This window comes from Lathyrus oleraceus, chromosome 1, assembly GCF_024323335.1.
Source record: "Lathyrus oleraceus cultivar Zhongwan6 chromosome 1, CAAS_Psat_ZW6_1.0, whole genome shotgun sequence".
Classification (NCBI taxonomy): Eukaryota; Viridiplantae; Streptophyta; class Magnoliopsida; order Fabales; family Fabaceae; genus Lathyrus; species Lathyrus oleraceus.
In genome coordinates this window covers 264,357,270-264,369,694 of record NC_066579.1, presented here as the reverse complement: position 1 = coordinate 264,369,694, position 12,425 = coordinate 264,357,270, and the positions used below count along the sequence as shown (strand labels likewise).

At 39.3% G+C, this 12,425-nt stretch overlaps 1 pseudogene; it reads left to right on the top strand.

Annotated features, from left to right (window-relative positions):
- Positions 1 to 11,102: 11,102 nt before the first annotated feature.
- Positions 11,103 to 11,202, top strand: LOC127116445 (uncharacterized; annotated as a pseudogene).
- Positions 11,203 to 12,425: the final 1,223 nt, after the last annotated feature.

Below are 12,425 nucleotides of genomic sequence, written 5' to 3'. Positions count from 1 at the left end.
AGACTGATCGCGACTTTATGAGTCGAATTTGGGGTACAAACTGCAAGTGCACAGTTCTATCGCGTAGTTTTAAAAGATATCGATCCCACAGGGACTTATGAATCGATATACCGTTATCTAAGGTTACTTCGTAAAGCTAAGGTGAACAATGTTTGATTGTTTGGGGGAAAGCTAAAAACTAAACTAAGATTTAGATTAAATATTAATAAAGCAGATATCGGTATGTAGTTCGTCGTAATTAGGGAATCAATCCTTTGTCGGTCTCTTGGTTTTAAAATAAATCTTTTCAGTTGACTTTATTGATTAAAAGTTTTATCTCAAACTCTCGCTCTGTTGAATAAACCATGATTTTATGTTAATGTAGCTGTCACTTATAATTAAGTCAAAAACCATTTTTTGAAAGCAATACAGTCCATAGAAACTCTTTTCAAGAAAACACTGACCGTTTAAACACCCTTATCTCAAACTCTCGCTCTGTTGACTTAGGTTATATAATTAAATTCGAATGCTTAACTCTCGTCCTCACATTCAATCTTTAAAAATACTTTTTGGAAAAGATCGGAATTTAATTAACTCTAAAACTTGCTCTCGCCCTGATCTAGAATTAATGTCTAATTTACACTGTCCAGTTAAAACCTCAAACTCTCGCTCTATTGATTTTAACTTCTTTATGTCTTTTACTTTCGTAAAAACCTTTGTTATTAAACCTGTAAATTGAGACCGTAAAAAGAGTGATTTTAATTCTAAACTTAATTTAACCGACTTAGTTTTGATTCCTTATTCCGCTTACTTTACATACCGATATCTAAGCGAATTAGCCAGACATGCTAAACAAACTAAAATACTTATCATGAATAAACAGACTCATCCCAGGCAGATAATATAAATAAATAATAAAACAAAGCATTAAATAATAATTAAAGAACCTGATTGAGTTAAACAATAGTCTTGAACACTCCACCACAAGCCGGTAGGATTTGTTCTTGGTTTCTTCAATTACATAACAAAACAAAACGAAGGAAATAAAAACTAGATTCTAACGTAAGGTTAGATCCGGTAAAAAGGTGCACAATAGTTTCCGGTGTAGAAACTATTGCACGAAAAGAATTAACTAAATGCTAAAAAGGAAAATAGGAATTGCAAGAGAGATAATGTAGAACTCGTAAAAATAATAAAGAAACAATAATGTTAAGTTGCTGGAAAAGAAAATATGCAAAAGCGAAAACGGCAAAGGAAAAAAATGTGGAAAAGCTTCGGACCCCTTTTTGGTTTTGCAAGTGGCTATTTATATATGTTTGAGTAACCGCTTCCGCTGCCAAAAAGGTCTTCAACGTGCATAAAAGCATGGCGTGGATATAGGGCTCAACACTCCTCAACGTCTCCTCAACGTCTCTGAGGCGTTCCTTGCGCCAAAAATGTAGGGGAATGGTGTGACGTTCGTCACACCATGTGTGACGTCCGTCACAGGAGTGTGCAAGGCGTGACGCTCGTCACAGCCTCTGTGACGTCCGTCACATGCACGGCACCTGCGTTTTGTGTTTTGGGTTGGGCTTTGACATTTGGTTCATTTTCTTTCCTTTTTGCACCTCCTTTTCTTCCATTTTTACTTGTGCTTCAAAATAAGCCACCTGAGGCAAATAGGAAGAAAATACCGCGTAATATCTAATAAAATGAAGTGAACTGAAATAAATAATAATAAAATTTAATTGAATTAAGTCCTAAAATATGATATAATTTCGTGTTATCAAACTCCCCCATACTTAGATCTTTGCTTGTCCTCAAGCAAAATTCAGTATAGAACTCGTTTTAAAAATTTAGCCAGATGAAATTTCAAAACACACATCAATTCGTAATAGGTTGCAAGTGGATTTTGTTTAGAAGCAACTTGAGTTTAATCTTGACATCAACAACCACCGTCACAACCTAGATAACCCTGCCTTATGCAAATCAGTTCAAGTACACTATGATAGCTATCCTGGTTCCTTTACTCTTATTTCACCCGTTTTCATTCTAGCGAAATCACATTAAGCCCTTTATCTTTTCGCGCACATAGTGGAGTAACCGGTTAGTGATTATGATCCCCTTTGAGCTAGAAGTTCTGGTACATAAGTCGGATAACTTCGTTATTCAGCCCATTGCAAATTGCGGGGGATCGAACCGTAGTTCGCCCTACCAAGTTCAGTACCAGATACCTACTGAACCAACTCATAATGGATTTTTCATATTGTGTTTTTGTATGATCTGCAACCTTTAGATTAAATGATCTGGTAAGGATCACCTAACTTAATTAGTTCATTTCCTGATATATATATATTTTTTTATGTTACTTTGGGAATCATTCACTTATATTCATCGGCTCTCCACGTAGTTTGCTATTAAGATGGTGTTGACTTCTCGTATAAACTACTTGGGGTTACTATAAAACTAAAAGTTCAAGGAATTGGTATAATAGGTACTTATCCTGATCTAACGTGTTGAGGTTCGTTTAGAGTGTTTGGCGGTAGTAGTCTTTGTCTTGATTCGCCTCAAGATCGATAAGATGAGCAACCTTTATACTTATTGGGTGTTGAATTTTTGTTGTTGTGGCTCATGAAAGTTTGAGGGAATAGATAATGGAAATTTGTTCACACTCGGGACTTAACTTAAAATAATAGATTTTTTTTTTTTTTAATAATAAATAATAATTAAAATAGCAATGAAAGGAAAGGTACATACTTGAAGAAATGGAAATAGAAAGAACATGGTTTCCCCCCCATACTTAGACTAAACATTGTCCCCAATGTTTTAAGGAAATGAAATACAATATGGAAAGGAAAAAAAGAAACTACAACTAAGGCTGCCTTCCGCCTCTGGTTCTTGGACCTGGTGATCTCTGACGTAAGTCTAAGTTGTCGAACCTGCTGAACAACTCAGTAAACCGCTGGTCGGTTATGGCATTCCTAGCATCCTGTTGTTGTTGCATTTGACGCATCATTTGCATCATCTCGACATTCTGTGACTGCATACCATCAATAGCATCCATGATGTCGTCGTTGGTTGCAGGCCTTCTTCGTCGACAACGTTGGGAGGATGGGCCAGTTGCATTACCGGAAGGGTTGAGCGGGACTGAATGTTGTGTAGGAGGATGATCACCTTGCTCCATTGCTTCAAACTCGTCTGTGTGCGGGTTTGTTTGTGAAGGCTCGGTGGCTTCGGGAGCGTTTAGATCATAGAGGTGGCGGTCGGGGTTTGTGACATCAGTTAGGGCGATATTTGGTAGAACAACGCTTGGGACTGCCTGGTTGTTCACCATAAGATAATATCCTCCGCCTACTCTGTTCTTAATCAGGCGGCTGGATCGACAGTAGCTGATATCCATAGATAGGGGAGGTAGAGATTCTAAAGTTTGGAGTTTATCCCCTAGGTTTAGGCCAAGTGCTATGGTGGTGATTAATCCACCAATTATAAAAGGTTGCCGGCCTCTAGCACATAAGGTGCGGATATGATGAAATAGAAAGGAGGCGGCGTTTACCTTAGTATCCGGTTCGAAGACGCATTGGAGGAAGAATAGCTCCTTTGAGTTGACCTTGCTGTTGTTTGGTCTTCCAAAAACTGTGTTTTGCAAGATGCGGATAAAGTACCGGATAGTTGGGTTATGTATATGGGAAAGAAGGAGCTCTTCCCAGTTGTAGGCATCTATACCGGAAATTTTCTTGAAAAGGTCGAAAACATCAACTGTGTTCCAGTTTGAGTTTGGAGGGATTCTGGGGTGTACCTGACCTTCTATGGGAAATTGTAACATGGTACTCAATTGGTTTTGGGTTAAGGAGTACTCGGTGTTAAACATACGGAAGGTTGCGGTACCGGTTAAAAATTCGTCTTCACCGGCGGGAGTGGTGTAGTCGTATGAACTTAAGAATTCTAAGGTTAGGGATGGGTAGGTGGGTTGATTATGAGTGCAAAGGAAGGTTAAGTCGGCTAGGCGGAGCATCCATTCGATACCTTGGAGTAATCCTAATTGTTGTAAACAAGTTAAATCGGGGTACCTGGTGGAAACGACGCCTCGCTGTTGGAAACGCTCGAATTGCTCCCTTTGATAATTTTCATCTTCGGATCGGAAGATGATATTTCCGAAATTCTGATTTCCTGCCATTGTGATGAATGAATTTTGAAGGAGTGATTTGGAAAGAAAAGAAATGTATTTGATATTAGAGAATGGTTTGTGGTGAATGAAGGAAGGTTTGGTGGGTATTTATAGGAAAAGAATTTGGAAGTTGGAAAGGAGGTGGTTGAAAAGTGAATAAATGTGGGTAAATGTGAATAAATGGGGAAGGTAAAAAGTTGAAGGGGTGTAACGTTCGTCTCTAACGGCTCCTTAACGTTCACCTAGTCTGAAGGGCGTTACGCTCGTTACAGGTGCATGACGGGCGTAACAGGTTCTTAGTGTGACGTCCGTGATAGAATGTGTGACGCTCGTCACACTGTCTGTTTGGCCAATGTTCAGCTAGCGTCCTTCAGGTAAGTTATTGTATATTGTTATTTTTTTGTTTGTTTTCTACTGATTGATTTATTCTGCAATTTAATTTCTCCTGCATGCTTATTTTACTTTGTATAATAATAAGTCATAGGTAGCAATAGTAGAGAACATAATAGCTATTGCATAATAAAATTAAATAAATAGCTTCAATAAAATGATCATAATGTAATATTGGAAAGAAGAACAAAAGAAATGCGAAAAGGAAACAAATGCGAACATGAATTCAAATAACATTAATGAATAATCTAGCTTAAAACTAAATAACTAAGAAAAACAAAAAAATACTATCCATCTGCACGATCTCTGGCCGGAGGAGCAAAAGAGTTAACACGATGTAGCAACTCGTGAAACTGATCTATCATACTGCTCATGTACCCTAGAACTTCGTGTCTCATGTCAGTAAATTCTTCTCTGAGGGCGCCTTGTTCTGACATCAAAGCTTCAATGGCGGTGTTATAATCAGTTCCGGGCATATGATGCCGGAGGTCGGATACTGCTGATTCTTCGGTCTGAACAGGCTGAGGAGGAGGGTCAATATCATAATAGCCAGATGGTGTCCGAGGGTCAGATTCAGCATGAGGGATCTGGTCATCATAAGTCTCATAGTCATCACAAATCTCATAGTCCTGGATGGATTCAGTGGATCTAGCAGGAGAGGGGGTTTCGTTCAGGTTGTAGAGCCAATTACTGCGGTTATGAACACTAGTCCTAGGATCGGGCATGGTGAATAGGCAAAGAACTTGGTTATCAATAATAAGCTCAAACTCGTCAGACCCTAGGTTTGCTATAAACATAGTGTTGAAAAGGAAGGGTATACTCATAGTAGTAATGCCACAAAAAGGGCTTAGGTCAAGCATAGGCTGACGTAATCCAATAGCATTACCTATCATAGTTATCAAACCGCCTATTCGGATTGGTGCTCGCTCATCCTGGATAAGGTGGTCCAAATTAGCTAACATAAAAGTGGCACCGTTTACTGGACGGTTCTGGGAAGCACAAAATATGATGAAGAGTTCATCACGTGAAACTGAAGTACTATTTGGCTTCTTCCCAAATAAAGTGTGGGTCAGGATCTTATGGAAATAGCGAAAGGCCGGGTTGTGTATGTTTCCAGAGAGAAACTCATGTTCCTCGGGCTCGTCATTTCCAGTCAACTTACCCCAAAAGTGTTCAAGTTCTCTATATTCAAAAAGTTCTTCCTGGCTTACTGTGAATGTGTCAAAGGAGGTAGGAAAACCCAAAAGGTTGGTAAAGTCTCTAATATTAAATTGGTACTCCATGTTGAACATTCTGAACTGGATAAAACCTCTGCTAATTCCTTTTCCATGGCTGGGTAGATAGATTAATGAGCTAAGGAATTCTAGTGTGAGTCTCCGGTAGGTGGTGAAATGTCTTAGGATAGGGGACGTCTCCCATCCTATCTGATTCAGCAAATACAGGACACTTTGTCTCAGTCCAAGGGCAGTCATAGCCCAATCATCAGCATATAAACTAGGTAGCATCTCTCTAGTGGCTAGTTCTTCAAACTTTTGTTTCTGAGCCATTCCTCTGAATTTGATACCCATACGATCAATATGTCCCATCTGGTTAGTGTTAGCTAGAGAAAAGAAAACATGAGTTTTAGTCAGGATTTGGCCAAATGCCGAAAGAAGAAAAAAAGTTATTATTAAATTAAAATGAATTAGGAATGAATACTAAACAGGAATTAAAAGAATAATTAAGGAAGAAATAGGAAGATAATAATAATAATATAAGGAAATAATAAAATAATTGTGGGTTGTCTCCCATTAAGCGCTTTGTTTAAATGTCGCAAGCTCGACAAGGAAACTGTTAAGTTAAATCTATTAATCCTGGAGGCATTTCGTCTAAGTGTAGGATTTGCGAATCTCCATTGGTTTCCGCATAGTGATAGTGTTTTAGACGTTGCCCGTTTACGGTGAACGGTTCTGTGGATTTGCCTTTAATTTCTATCGCTCCACTGGGAAAGATGTTAGTGATATGAAAAGGACCTGACCATCTGGATCGTAGTTTTCCCGGGAATAACTTTAGTCTAGAGTTAAATAAAAGGACTGCGTCGCCTTGCTTGAAGATTTTCCTTGATATACGCTTGTCATGCCATTGTTTTGTTCTTTCTTTGTAGATTCTGACATTTTCATAGGCGTCTCTTCTGAGTTCCTCTAATTCGTTTATGTCAAGGATTCTTTTTTCACCGGCGGCTTTATAGTTTAGATTCAGATTTCTAATAGCCCAATAGGCTTTATGTTCTAATTCTACCGGGAGGTGGCAGGATTTTCCATATATGAGCTTAAATGGGGTCGTCCCTATGGGGGTTTTATAAGCAGTTCGGTATGCCCACAAAGCTTCTGGTAATTTCAATGACCAATCTTTCCTTGAAGTGGCGACTGTTTTTTCTAGTATTTGCTTGATTTCTCTGTTAGATACTTCCACTTGTCCACTGGTCTGAGGGTGGTAAGGTGTCGCTATCCTATGTCTCACGCCATATTTAAACAATAGTTTTTCGAGTACCTTGGATATAAAGTGCGATCCACCATCACTGACTACTATTCTTGGGATGCCAAATCTCGAAAATATTATATTCTTAAAGAGTCTAGTTACTACTCGGGTGTCATTTGTTGGAGAAGCTATAGCTTCGATCCATTTTGATACGTAGTCAACTGCCACGAGTATGTATTTGTTACCGAAAGAGGATGGAAAAGCTCCCATGAAGTCTATTCCCCACACGTCGAAGATCTCTACTTCCAAAATACCTTTTTGTGGCATCTCGTCACGTCTAGATATATTTCCTGTGCGTTGACATCTGTCACATTCCTTAATAGCCGCATGTACGTCCTTCCATATAGTTGGCCAATAAAAGCCGGCTTGTAGGATTTTAGAGCAGGTCTTGGATGTACTTGTGTGTCCACCATAAGGAGCGGAGTGGCAGTGTTGGATTATATTTTCTACCTCTTCTTCGGGTATACATCGACGGAAAATACCATCGGGGCCCCTTTTGAAAAGTAAGGGATCGTCCCAGTAATAGTGTTTTATATCGTAGAAGAATCGTTTCTTCTGCTGGTAGGATAAAGTGGGCGGAATTATTCCGGCAGCTAAATAATTGACGAGATCAGCGTACCATGGTGTGACAGATATAGCTAAGGTGGTTTCTACTTGTTTGTCGGAGTTGTTCTCTTCCAAAGTAGCTATAAGTTTATCGTACGAGAAATCATCGTTAATTGAGGTTCTTTCCGGTTCAAGGTTCTCAAGTCTAGAGAGGTGGTCTGCTACTACGTTTTCAGTTCCTTTCTTGTCTTTGATTTCTAAATCGAACTCTTGTAGCAACAAGATCCATCTTAGGAGTCTAGGTTTAGCATCTTTTTTTGTTAAAAGGTACTTGATAGCAGCGTGATCAGTGTAAACTATTATTTTGGCTCCGACCAAGTAAGAACGAAATTTATCTAACGCAAATACAACTGCTAGGAGTTCTTTCTCGGTAGTGGCGTAATTCATTTGCGCTTCATCCAGGGTTCTACTTGCGTAATATATAACGTGAAGCTTTTTATCCTTTCGTTGTCCTAAAACAGCACCTACAACATAATCGCTGGCATCACACATTATTTCGAATGGTTCATTCCAGTCGGGTGTCTGCATTATGGGTGCGGAGATCAATGCTTGCTTAAGCGCTTGAAATGCTTTTAAACAGTTATCGTCGAATATGAAATCAGCATCTTTCATCAATAGTCCGGTTAAAGGTTTAGTTATCTTAGAGAAGTCTTTGATGAATCGTCGGTAAAAACCGGCGTGTCCTAAGAAGCTTCGTACCTCTCTCACAGTTTTCGGGGGTTGAAGGTTTTCGATTACCTCTATTTTGGCTTTGTCTACTTCAATTCCTCTGTTCGAGATGATGTGTCCTAAAACAATTCCTTCTTGTACCATAAAATGGCACTTCTCCCAGTTAAGTACTAAGTTTACATTCACACATCGCTCAAGAACTCTTTCTAGGTTTTCAAGGCATTCTTCAAAACTTTGTCCGTATACGGAAAAGTCATCCATAAATACTTCCATGATGTTTTCGAGAAAGTCGGCGAAAATTGCCATCATGCATCTTTGAAAGGTTGCAGGAGCATTACACAGGCCAAACGGCATTCGCCTATAAGCGAAGGTACCAAAAGGGCACGTGAACGTTGTCTTTTCTTGGTCATCAGGGTGAATTGGTATTTGAAAGAAGCCTGAATAACCGTCTAGATAACAGAAATGCGAATGTTTTGCTAATCGTTCTAACATCTGGTCAATGAATGGTAAAGGGAAATGATCTTTTCGGGTTGCTTTGTTTAGTTTCCTATAGTCAATGCACATTCTCCATCCCGATTCGATTCGTTTAGTTATAGTTTTCCCTTTTTCGTTTTCAATAACGGTTATGCCTCCTTTCTTTGGTACTACGTGTACAGGACTAACCCATTTGCTATCAGATATAGGATATATAATACCTGCTTCTAATAACTTGGTTATTTCCTTCTTTACTACCTCACTCAGGATCGGATTTAGTCTCCTCTGGTGTTCCCTAGAGGTTTTACAGTCTTCTTCTAACATGATGCGGTGCATACAAATAGAAGGACTTATTCCTTTAAGATCGGTGATGTGGTAACCTAGTGCGGTTGGATACTTTCTTAAGATATGTAGGAGTTTTTCTGTTTCGAGTCTTCCTAGGTCTGCATTAACTATCACAGGTCTATCAAGTTCTAAATCTAGGAATTCATATCTCAGATTTTTGGGAAGTGTTTTCAGGTCAAGGGTTTGTTTGTTAAGACATTGTGTGGGGTCCGGTGTTATTGCTAAACATTGGTTAGATTTGTCTTTTAAAAGATAGTCTGATGATTTGTCTTCTCCTAACTCTGCTTCTTTTATGCATTCATCGATGATATCCATGAAGTAACATGTATCTTCTATTGCAGGTGCTTTCAAGAATTGAGAAAGAATGAACTCAATTTTCTCTTCACCTACTTCGAAGGTGAGTCGTCCTCGTTTTACGTCTATGATTGCACCGGCAGTTGCTAAAAACGGTCTTCCCAGTATAATGGGTGTAATATCATCTTCTCTAATGTCCATAATTGTAAAATCAGTTGGAATGTAGAATTGACCTATGCGTACTGGAACGTTTTCAAGAATTCCTACAGGATATTTGATGGAACGATCTGCTAGTTGCACAGACATTTTGGTTGGTCTTAATTCTCCCATTTCCAGTTTCTTACATATGGATAAAGGCATAACGCTAATTCCGGCTCCTAAATCGCATAAGGCTTTGTCGATGACAAATTTTCCTATGTGACAGGGTATAGAGAAACTACCCGGATCCTTGAGTTTAGGAGGCATGTTTTGGATTATAGCGCTACATTCGGCAGGGAGTGTAACGGTTTTGCTATCTTCAAGTTTCCTCTTATTAGAAAGAATTTCTTTTAAGAATTTAGCATAGGAGGGCATCTGCGTAATAGCTTCGGTGAACGGAATTGTAACGTTTAATTGTTTAAGGAGATCAACAAATTTTCTAAATTGGCCCGCATCTTTGGTTTTAACAAGCCTTTGAGGGTAAGGGATAGGTGGTTTGTAAGGTGGTGGAGGTACATAAGGTTCCTTCTTTTCTAGGGTTTCCTTATTACTCTCTTCCTTTTCCTTAGGTTCACTTTCCTCAGTTGATTTCTTAGGGTTTTGGTTTTCTATCCTTGGATCAGACGGTCCTTCCACTTCCGTTCCACTTCTTAATATAATTGCATGAGCGTGGCTTCTCGGATTAGGTTGGGGCTGTCCAGGGAATGTACCAGTTGGGGCAGCAGTAGGTGCTTGTGGTTGGGCTACTTGTGATATTTGTGTTTCCAGCATTTTGTTATGGGTAGCCAAGGCATCTACTTTGCTTGCTAGTTGTTTAAGTTGTTTGCCAGTGTGTACATTCTGGTTTAAGAAATCTTTATTGGTTTGTTGTTGGGAAGCTATAAAGTTTTCCATCATGATTTCCAAGTTAGATTTCCTAGGGGCGTTATTGTTAGGCATGGATGGGTTCGGTTTCTGATATCCCGGAGGTATAGCTGGGGCTTGATTTTGAGACTGTCCAGGTGCGTACAAAGCATTATTACTCTTATGCGAAAAGTTTGGATGGTTCTTCCAATTTGAGTTATAGGTATTCGAGTAGGGGCTTCCTTGAGCATAGTTTACTTGCTCTGCTTGGATTCCTGTCAAGAGTTGACAATTCGTAGGAGTGTGACCTTGGATTCCACAGACCTCGCAATTCTGAGTTATAGCAACCACGGCGGCTGGAGGTGATACATTTAAACTTTCAATTTTCTGGACCAAAGCATCCACTTTTGCATTAACGTGATCAAGGTTACTTATCTCGTACATGCCAGTTTTCGTTTGAGGTTTTTCCACCATTGTTCGTTTGGTTCCCCACTGATAGTGGTTTTGGGCCATGCTTTCGATGAGCTGGTAGGCATCAGCATAAGGTTTGTTCATTAGTGCACCACCTGCAGCGGCGTCTATTGTTAACCTTGTGTTGTACAAGAGACCATTATAAAATGTGTGAATTACTAACCAGTCTTCCAAACCATGGTGTGGGCAAAGTCTCATCATGTCTTTGTATCTTTCCCATGCTTCGAAAAGAGACTCGTTGTCTTTCTGTTTAAATCCGTTTATCTGGGCTCTTAACATAGCTGTTTTGCTTGGCGGAAAATATCGAGCAAGAAAAACTTTCTTCAACTCGTTCCATGTGGTGACTGAGTTGGAAGGAAGAGATTGAAGCCATCTTCTAGCGCTATCTCTTAATGAGAAAGGAAAAAGACGAAGTCGAATTGCCTCTGAAGTGACACCATTAGCTTTAACAGTATCAGCGTATTGGACAAATACGGATAAATGAAGGTTTGGATCCTCGGTAGGATTTCCAGAGAATTGGTTCTGTTGCACAGCCTGCAACAGCGAAGGTTTAAGTTCGAAGTTGTTTGCTTCGATTGCGGGTGGAGCAACACTTGAATGCGGCTCATCTTGCGATGGAGCGGCGTAATCTCTAAGAGCACGAGCTGGTTCTGCCATCTCGGTTATCGAAGGAAAAAGGTTTTTGAAATCAGGAAGTTCTATAGGAGGGAGATTGTTTGCAGCACGATATTCCCGAATTCGTCGTAGGACTCGGAGATATAGTTCGATATCGTTGATTCGTAAATAGAGCGGTTCGCCTTGAGAGCGAGTGCGTGGCATACAAATCAACGAAAGAAAGAATAGAAGAAAAAGAAACCTTAGTCTCTATAGCGTAACGGAAGAGTTACGATATCGATTAAATAAAAGTCCCCGGCAACGGCGCCAAAAACTTGATCGCGACTTTATGAGTCGAATTTGGGGTACAAACTGCAAGTGCACAGTTCTATCGCGTAGTTTTAAAAGATATCGATCCCACAGGGACTTATGAATCGATATACCGTTATCTAAGGTTACTTCGTAAAGCTAAGGTGAACAATGTTTGATTGTTTGGGGGAAAGCTAAAAACTAAACTAAGATCTAGATTAAATATTAATAAAGCAGATATCGGTATGTAGTTCGTCGTAATTAGGGAATCAATCCTTTGTCGGTCTCTTGGTTTTAAAATAAATCTTTTCAGTTGACTTTATTGATTAAAAGTTTTATCTCAAACTCTCGCTCTGTTGAATAAACCATGATTTTATGTTAATGTAGTTGTCACTTATAATTAAGTCAAAAACCATTTTTTGAAAGCAATACAGTCCATAGAAACTCTTTTCAAGAAAACACTGACCGTTTAAACACCCTTATCTCAAACTCTCGCTCTGTTGACTTAGGTTATATAATTAAATTCGAATGCTTAACTCTCGTCCTCACATTCAATCTTTAAAAATACTTTTTGGAAAAGATCGGAATTTAA